Consider the following 10,127-nt stretch of genomic DNA (forward strand, 5'->3'; position numbering starts at 1 on the left):
GCCTTGAGCTGAAGAGCTGAGGGACAGCGCCCAGGCCCAGAGTTCAAGCCCCACGACCGACAAAAAAAAAAGAAAAAAGCCAAAAAGAAAATTTTACACTAAAAAGGTATGCAAAAGAGGCAGTAATGAAAGGCATTGTAAAAGAAGGGCCATAAAAGCCAGGCATTGTTGGCTTATAACTGTATTTCTCAGCTTATTAGGAGGCTGAGAATGGGAGGATCATACTTAGAGGCCATCTGGAGCAGTTAAGTTTGCAAGACCCCTTTTCAGCCCATAGTTGGGTGTGATATTGGGAGCTATGTCATAAGCTATGTAGGAGGCTGAAATTGGGAGAAGTGGGATTCCAGGTCACCCTGAACAGAAAGATATGAAGATTCCATCTCAATAAGAGGGAAGCTGGATGGAGTGGCTGGCACCCTGTCATCCTAGTGACAGGAAGCCTAAAGTAGATAGATTGGGATCCAGGGAAATCCTTGGCAGAGACTGAGATCCTGTCTCAAAACTAACCAGCATAAACAGGGCTGAGACATGACTCAGTGGTAGAGTACCTGTCTAGCAAGCCTGAGTTCTAGAGGACAAACCCTAGTCCTGTCTAAAAAAAAGAAGAAAGACAGAAAGAGAGTAAGGAAAGAAAGAAGGAAGGAAGGAGAGTGTCATAGAGATAGGAGAAGTTGATAGTGATGCTAGAAGCACAGAGAAAAGTCAGAAGCTGTAGGATGTAGAAAAGTCAGGATTTGTAGAAAAAGGAAACAAGAACTAGAAAGCATTTGATAATTGTAATTTAAAAATGGATTAAATTGGGAGGGAACAGTCACACGATTTTCTATGAAGTAGAACAAAAAGATAGGGAACTAGACAATGAGATCAGTCAAAGAATTACAACATATAGACAATAGGAATTCTACAAAGAGAAATTAGAGAAAATGCAAAGGATAAAATTTATCAGAGATAATGTAGGACCATGCATTGGACAAAAGGACTCAAGCTTCCCGATTAAAAAAACCTTTTTAAGTGCCTTAGGACATGTTTGAAAGAGAACCCATATCCAGGCACATTCTGACATTTCAAAGAAAGATCCAACAAGCTTCCAAACACAAAAACATATTCTATTCCTTACTGCAATAGTAGAAAGTATGTAAACATATGAAAATTGGAATTGAAAATATTTTTTACTTATAATTCTTTACCTAGCCAAACTATCAATTCTTTCGGGGACTATACTAACGTCACTTTCAGCCAGAAAAAGGAACAAGAAATTTACCTCCAATACATCCTGTCTCAGAAAACCACAGGAGGAATTATTGTCAATAAGTGATTTATTTGTTTTAGGGTTTCCATGACAGAAATCTAAACGTCCTAGCAAGTCCATTTAGTAAATAACACTTGGTAGTAAAGCACAGACGTACACACACTTGAGCTCTAACGTGACAGCTCCCAATGCATCTGTAACTTAGGCTTTTCCAGCATGAAAAAAAAGTCTTGACTATTCAAGTCTTAAATACTTGAAAGTTGAGTGAGGAATATAGACGGAACTAAGGACAGTATGGAATGCCGTTTATCCTAAAAGAAAAGGAAGGAAAAGAGGAAATTAGAGTTGTTGGCTTTCCAAGGAACAGAAGATGTCTCTGTCCTCTCTCCCTGGTGTTCCAATTATGTTTCCTAGCATAAGACAAATGTCAGTGAAGGTTACACATGGGATTTGTCCCAGTAATGCATGAGTGAATCAATAACTGAGATCTCACATCAGTAGAATGAAGGATTAAAAACCATCTGATCCTCACCATATGATCCATTTATAAAAATAACTTTTTTTAGCTGGGTGCCAGTGGCTCACGCCTGTAATTCTAGCCACTCAGGAGGCTGAGATCTGAGGATTGCAGTTCAAAGTGAGCCTGGACAAGAAAAGCAGTGAAACTCCTTTTTTTTTTTTTTTTTGGGTCCGGTCGTGGGGCCTGAACTCTGGGCCTAGGCACTATCCCTCAGCTCTTCAGCTCAAGGCTAGCGCTCTACCACCTGAGCCATAGCGCCACTTCTGGCTTTTTTCTTTTTGCTTATGTGGTGCTGAGGAATCAAACCCAGGGCCTCAGGCATGCAAGGCAAACGCTCTACCACTGAGCCACCTTCCCAGCCCCATGATGAAACTCTTTATCTCCAATAAACCACCAGAAAACAAGAAGTGGTACTGTGGCTCAAGTGTCAGAGTGCTAGCCTTGAGCTGAAGAGTTGAGGGACAGCGCCCAGGTCCAGAGTTCAAGCCCCATGACTAACAACAAAATAAATAAAAATAAATAAATAAATAACTTTTAAAATTTAGGTATAGGAAGAGGAATATATCTCAACACAATAAGGGATACATGTGGCAAGCCATGCCTACATCATATTGAATGGTGAGAAGTGAAATGGTCTCTAAAAACAGGACAAGGCATGAGGTAAATGCTAAACTGATATAAATAATGAGGATGAAGAGAAAAGGGAACACTCATACTGTTGGTAGGAATGTAAATGATGGAATTTATAATTACTATAAGTCACAAAACCTATGCACCTTATACCAAGGTTCTAGAAAACAGTATGGAAGTTCCTTTAAAAATAGAAACAGAACTTCCCTATTCAGTAACCTCAATACTGGTTATATATATCCAAAGGAAGTGAATTCATGTCATGAGACATCTGCACTCATATGTTTACTACATCCATTCACAATGGCAAAGGTATGTAATCAAGCTAGGCATCCATGGACAGCTGAGTGGATGAAGAAAATGTATTCTGTAAATACAGGGCAGTACTATTCAGCCTATTAGAAGAACAAAATACTATCATTTGCAGCAACATAGAACCAGACACCATTATATTAAGTGAAACAAGCCAGGCACAGAAAAAGACTGCATGTTCTGATTTGCATGTGGAAGCGAATATTGATTGTCATGGAGAGAAAAGAATAGTTACTACAGCCTGGCAGGGGCAGAAAGAGGCTGGTTGCAGGGTACATGGTGAAGCTGGGTAGGAGGAATAATGTCCATTTTTTTTCTTTTAGCACAGTAAGATAATGATTGTTGGCAATAGTTAGTAAAAGCTAGTAGAGAAGCTTTTGAATGTTCTGAATACAAAGAAATGATTGCGCTGATCTGATCATTACACATTATATCCACATATTGAATCCACTCTCTACCCCATAAATATGTACAATTTCTATACTTCAATTATTATATAATATATGCATATGTATATATGAATTTTAAAAGCCCCATCTTGTTTACATGCTCTGCCATACTCTCTTGCCCTTCTTTCATGGGACAATGCAGCATGAAGGCCATCACTGGATGTTGGCACCTTGATACTGAACTTCCCAGCCTAGACAACCGTGAGAAATGAAATCCTTTACTTTATAAATTATCTAATCTCAGGGTTGTTTTTGTTTATGTTTTTTGTTTTTGTCAGTTGAAAGGCTTGAACTCAGGGCTGATTGCTGTCCTTGAGCTCTTTAGTTTAAGGATAGTACTCTACCTCTTTGAGCTACAGCTCCACTTATGGTTTTCTGGTGGTTAATTGGAGATAAGAGTCTCACTAGACTTTCCTGCTCAGGCAGGCTTTGAACTGCTGTCCTCAGATCTTAACCTCCTGAGTAAGATTACAGGCAAGGCCAACAGTGCTCTGCTAATCTCAGGTATTTTGTAGTAGTGACACAGAACAAACTAACACCTCCATTAAGCAGTTACTTCCTACTTCTTCCTCCTTGAGGTAGAGATTTTATCTTCAATTAACCAGCAAAAGGCTAGAAGTGAAAATGTGACTCGAGGTAGAACATCAGCCATGAGTAAGAAAGTAGAGGTAGTACTAAGACCCTGATTTCAGTACAGTTTGAAGCAACAATGTCAAAATTTAGTTTGAGCCAGGCACTGGTGGCTCATGCCTGTAATCCTAATTACTCAGGAGGCTGAGATCTGAGGATAATGGTTTGAAGCCAGCCTGGGCAGGAAAGTCTGTGAGACTCTTTATCTCCACTTATCCACCAGCAAACTGGAAGTGGAGCTATGGCTCAAAGTGGTAGAGCACTAGCCTTGAGCTAAAAAAGCTCAGGGACAGTGCACAGGCCCTGAGTTCAAGCCCCATGACCAACCACCCCCCAAAACAAAACAAAACAAAACAATTAGTTTGAGGGCTGGGACTGTGGCTTAGTGGTAGAGTGCTTGCCTTGAGCACAAGAAGCTCAGGGAGGCAGGGAAGTTGGCTCAGTGGTAGAGCGCTTGCCTTGCATGCCTGAGGCCCTGGGTTCGATTCCTCAGCACCACATAAGCAAAAAGAAAAAAGCCAGAAGTGGTGCTGTGGCTCAAGTGGTAGAGCACTAGCCTTGAGCTGAAGAGCTGAGGGATAGCGCCCAGGCCCAGAGTTCAGGCCCCACGACCGAACCAAAAAAAAAAAAAGAAGCTCAGGGATAGTGCCTGGGCCCTGAGTTCAAGTCCTAGGAATGGCAAAAAATAAAAATTACAAAAATCAATGATTTTTGTATAAATAAATAATTAGTTTTAACCCATGCAATTTGGGGTACTTGGTTTTCTATTCCTGGAATTTTAAAAGTTAAGTAGCTTTTAATTAGATATATACTTAGTTATTGTAGATTACAACTGATAGTTCCAGTGGCCTATTAGTGCTACTATATTTGTATAACAAAACAGGCTGGAACAAAACATACTGGAGCCCGGTGCTGGTGACTCATGCCTGTAGTCCTAGCTACTGAGGAGGCTGAGATCTGAAGATCACGGTTCAAAGCCAACTTGGACAGGAAAGTCTGTGAGACTCTTATCTCCAATTAACCACCAGAAAACTGGAAGTAGTGCTGTGGTTCAAGCAGTAGAGCGCTAGCCTTGAGCTGAAGAGGGATAGCACCCAGGCCCAGAGTTCAAGCCCCATGACTGATTAAAAAAAAAAAAAGCCGAATCCTCAAAGATCTATTCAATATTTTGTTAAACTTTGTTTAGACTTTATTTAATAGGAATTATTATTATTATTATTTTATCTTTTGTTGGTCGTGGGGCTTGAACTCTGGGCACTGTCCCTCAGCTCTTCAGCTCAAGGCGAGTGCTTTACCGCTTGAGCCACCGTACTACTTCCAGTTTTCTGGTGGTTAATTGGAGATAAGAGTCTCATGGATTTTCCTGCCCGGGCTGGCTTTGAACCGTGAGTCTCAGATCTCAGCCTCCTGAGTAGCTAGAATTACAGGCATGAGCCACAGGGCCCAGGCGGAATTATTATTTTTTTAGTTGAAACTTAGTATTGGTTCATACCTCTAATCCTAGCTACTTAGGAGGCTAATATCAGAGGATAATGGCTTGAAGCCAGCCCCAGCAGAAAAGTCTGTTAAGACTCCAAATAACTAGAAAAGCTAGGCTGGAGGCATGGCTCAAGTAGTAGAATACCAGCTGAGCAAGCAAACTGAGTGAGTTCAAGATCCTGAATTCAAACGCTGATACTAGCAAATACAAAAACAAAAATATAGTTTATTTCCTTATAGAAGTAGCCTGTAAAGATGGTTGTCTAAACAAGTTAGTTATTGTGAAGGAAAGAACTATATTATATTCCAATTCATATAAGCTTGATTCTTTGACTTTTGTTTAAGAAATTTACTTTATGTAGAACTAACCAAGTAAGGCTCCTAGAATGTAGTTTTTCCTCAATTTTGGAGATTCTAAATCAGTAAGTCTAGGATTGGAGGTTAAGAATCTGTATCTTCCGGGCTGGGAAGGTGCTCAGTGGTAGATCACTTGCCTTGCATGCATGAGGCCCTGGGTTTGATTCATCAGCACCACATAAGCAGAAAAAAAAAGCCAGAAGTGGTGCTGTGGCTCGTGGTAGAGCACTAGCCTTGAGCTGAAGAGCTGAGGGACAGTGCCCAGGCCCAGAGTTCAGGCCCCATGACTAGACCCCCCCCAAAAAAACCCCAAAAAAACAAAGAATCTGTATCTCTAATAAATTCTTAAATAATTCTAACTTAGGAACAGAGATTTTGCATAGGCCACTATGCTTTATTGAGTACAAAAAGTAGTCATGGGGGTTCATGTTGTCTACTTAGTTGCATATGTTTGCCTTTTGAGAGGCTTAGAAAAAAGAAAATATAAAAGCCAAAGAGATGACAAGGCCAACAGTCCCTTTGCACTTGTGATAACTATTTCTGAATATGTGAGGATTCAGAGATTACAGGCTCTAGATATCTGATGCCAAAATTGGCCCAAAGTCTTAAAATAACTGGGAACAGAGGTGATGGAGACAGCAAGGGCTGGGAAGAATTGAAGATGAAAAATTATGAATTTTGGTTGCTGCAAGAGTTGTAGAGAGCTAAAGGCCAAAGTGTTAGTTGTCAAAGCTTGAGGATATGAGGAGCTTAGACTCAAGAGCTACAAGGCTTAGAGTCTTAACACCTAAGGCCTGGACACTAAATGTGTTCCATCTTGCTTGTTTGTTCTTATCCATTGTTGCAGCCCATTGGAAGATTACAATAGCAGAAGAGTGCCGAGGGCTGCTAGTGGTTAAGGCCCAGAGCAAGAAGCCTCCAATCTGAGAATTTAGAGCCATACTCTCTGGCTTCCAAAGCCTGGAGCAACAAGCCCTAGGTCCCAGCATGTGGAGCTATAAGCCTCTGGGTCTGCCAGTCCAGCTGCTAGGCCTTAGGCACCCAAGAGCTGGCACTGTCAGCATTAGAAGAGCCTTTCTTTGGCTACCCAGGATTCCTATCCAGATAAAGAAAAAGAACACAGCTATTTGGTTAAAAAAAAAAAAAAAAGGTTGTTTGGAAACATTTGCCCTCCCTCCCAAATTAAAGGTCATCTTGACCAATCACTTTTGCAGTTGCATGCCTCAGAGAACTATGGTTGTTTGGATCATAAGGTATTAATAAATTCCCATTGCCTATTTAATGACCACATGTAATATTACAGGTAGATTACCTAGGCAGAGTATTAAAGTTGAAAACCTGAAAGTCTTATTAGAAAATTGTAAGCCCACTGTCTTTGAAAATACAAAACAAAACAAAACAAACAACAGCCAGAACAGAAATTCATGAACCAGAAAGCCCAGACAACTCACGATGCTTAAGTCAGGATTCAAAATAGCAAAAGGAAGTAAAGCCCCTTTCTGTGATGTCAAGTTCTATTTTAGTATGTAATAAAACAGTTGAATTTTAAGTCCTTCAAAGTTAAAATATTAAACAGACCCTTTCTATAAGATGCATTGCCAGGCATCTGTATGGAATATAAGCATGTAATCAGGGTATATTGTACTTCTCTACACAAAGAGAACCGAAGCTACTGCTTCTAAAGATTAGGAAACTTTCATTAGCCTGACAGAAGACAGTACAGAGGAAATGGCTTGGGGGCGGAGGAGAAGTATGAGAGAGGATGAAAGGAACAGTATTCATGCTATCCAAATTAGAGTCAGGATGTTTATGCTCAAATCTTGACTTGGCTCTATGTTGAGGATACTGAATAATGGGACATGGGAAAATGTATCTCTGAAGTTCCTAAATTAAGCATTAAATATATCACATTCTTTCTGAAGTGCTCCATATTTTCAGCAGTTTCTGTGTGTTCCTGAATATATATTGTGATTAAAATCCTCAGCTAACTAATAATGCTAATTATCCTTCCCCCCCCCCATTGCTAGTATCCTCTCTAAAGCTGTAATTTTTTTTAAAAATTTTAGTTCCAAGATTGGGACTTGAACTTGGTACTTGCAACTTTTGCTCACTGGCTAGCGCTATACCAACTGAACCATGCCTCCAACCCCTAAAGCTGTAATTTCATTCTGTTTGCAAATCACATACCTTTAGAGGACTGAAATTAATGGGGAATATTTTCATTTATCATATATTTTTTCTCATATGCAGACTCACACACACACACACACACATACACACACACACACACATACACACACACACACACACACACACATATATATACAATATACTTATTTACATCTATGTAAAATTTTTTAGACCAGCATTAACATTAACATTAATGATTATATGACAGGAGCTTAGACTCAATACTATATTTAGAAAACTTAAGATATATTAATTTTCTTTTTGAAAGAGCAGAGCTAATGAAGATTTTTCTTAGGAATGAAAAAAGCTCCAGGCATACTTTGCAAATGGAACTGTGAACAAAAGGAACTATTTGTATCTCATTATTGCTTCAGCACATGGTGGAGGCAGCAACAGCAGCAGCAGCTGTGGTCAAAGATGAAAATAATTAATGTTCTGGGTATGAATAGAGGAAAATCTTGATGCCTTCTGTTGAATTGGCTTTCTTTACAGATGTCACTCATAAGAGAAACAGAACTTTAATAGAAGTTCTAATAGTTTTGGAAGCAGGAAACTTTACCTCCTATTGGGGGTGTAGCTGAGTGGTGGAACTTGAGTGTAGCTTGTTTGTCATCTTGGCTCAGTCCCTAACACCAAACAAACAAACAACAAAGAAAGCTCCTACCCAGTTAAGGGAGCTACAGGTGAGATTTGTCTGGAATGTTGTTAAATTCTGTGATGAACTGGAGTTCTGTGTTGGTAGCAGAATCACTGTAATTTGGAGATTGGGAAAGATTGGGAAGGTGAGTCCATCTGAATATGACCCAATTCCCCTGAGAGGCTGACATATGTCTGAACTAGAGTAGAAACTCACTGTTGGATTTTTGAGTTTAGAGGAAAACTTATTCTGACTTGGCTAGTTTCAGATTGTCCTATGTGCTTTCTTTTTTCTTTCTTTCTTTCTTTTTTTTTTTTTTGCTTATGTGGTGCTGAGGAATCAAACCCAGGGCCTCAGGCATGCAAGGCAAGCGCTCTACCACTGAGCCACCTTCCCAGCCCTGTCCTTTGTGCTTTCTGGTGTGCCTCAACAATAGCTGAAATCTTGGGTAGGGCCAATAGTCCAATTTATTAGAGATTTTTTTTTTCAAACACAGGCAACTGTGTTATCCTGCAGATAAGGTCTGCTAAAAAGGCTAAACATATTCTCTATTTTGGACACAAGGAGTCAATACTAGTAATTCATATGTACTATCTTTTTTTTTCTTTTTGGCAAAGGAACAATAGACTTTATCAGTTTGGTTCTTGCCACTATTTGTGTTTGATCATGAACAAGTTAAATTATTTCCAGGATGAATTTCAAACTATTCATTATTTTTGATGCTTGTCCTGCAGCTGAGTAAATACCTCTTCAGGATATGTGACAATGGAATTGGCTTGGGTTTGGAAAATATGTGTTGGCTTTAGGGTATACTTATGAGTATCCATACACATTGTTTTCTTTGATATGCAACTATTCAATGTAAACTCATATAGTGTGTGTGTGTGTATGTGTATAAAACAGACCCTCATGCATGCCAGGCAAGTGCTGTACCACTGAGCCACACTCTCAGCCCTAAGATCTTAATGTTTATATTCTGAATTTCGAAAGTCAATTTTTTAAAAAAATTGTTCCTCAGCAGATTGGTTCATTTCAATACCAAGGTCTACTTAGATTGACTTATGGGAAGAGAAACTGGGTTACTTGGCTTCCTAACATCCCCCCCTCTATGTATGCATGCATTTGGCCTTTGATTGACATGATTCTTTCCCAAGTGGATTGTTAAGAGTGGGTTAGTGATGTCCTTCAGATGTCCACTAACAAGTCACAGACTCCCACTCTAGTATCCCATTGCTTCATGATCGAACGACACTTGTTTCTGTTTTCGGGGGGGCGGGGTGGGTTGCACGTCGGTGGAGTCTTTGAAAGGAATTCTCAGAATGCTTGTTCTGGGAGCTTTCCGTCCAGCTGGGATCCTCGGACCCCGGTGCCTTCTGAACGCCGCCACAGGCGGCCGGGCCCCAGGTAGCTGGTCCTAACGTTGTTTGGGTTTAGGAGGGCGCCTCAAGGCCGACTGGAGTCGGGAGAGCAGGAGGAGCGCGTCGGTTTGTTTGAAGGCAGGCGGGCCGTCCAGGCAGCTTTTCCCAGACGCTCCCAGCTCCGGCTTTTCATGCATACCAGCGGAGCCGCTTTTTTCCCTCAGTGATTGAAACCATCTGGATGGCGGGGAGGGGGGGGGTGTCACGTGTGTATGAGAAAATGACATAAAGTTTCAGACCCCCTTGTGCTTTGCTC

The sequence above is a fragment of the Dipodomys ordii genome, unplaced genomic scaffold, assembly GCF_000151885.1.
Source record: "Dipodomys ordii isolate 6190 unplaced genomic scaffold, Dord_2.0 Scaffold113, whole genome shotgun sequence".
Classification (NCBI taxonomy): Eukaryota; Metazoa; Chordata; class Mammalia; order Rodentia; family Heteromyidae; genus Dipodomys; species Dipodomys ordii.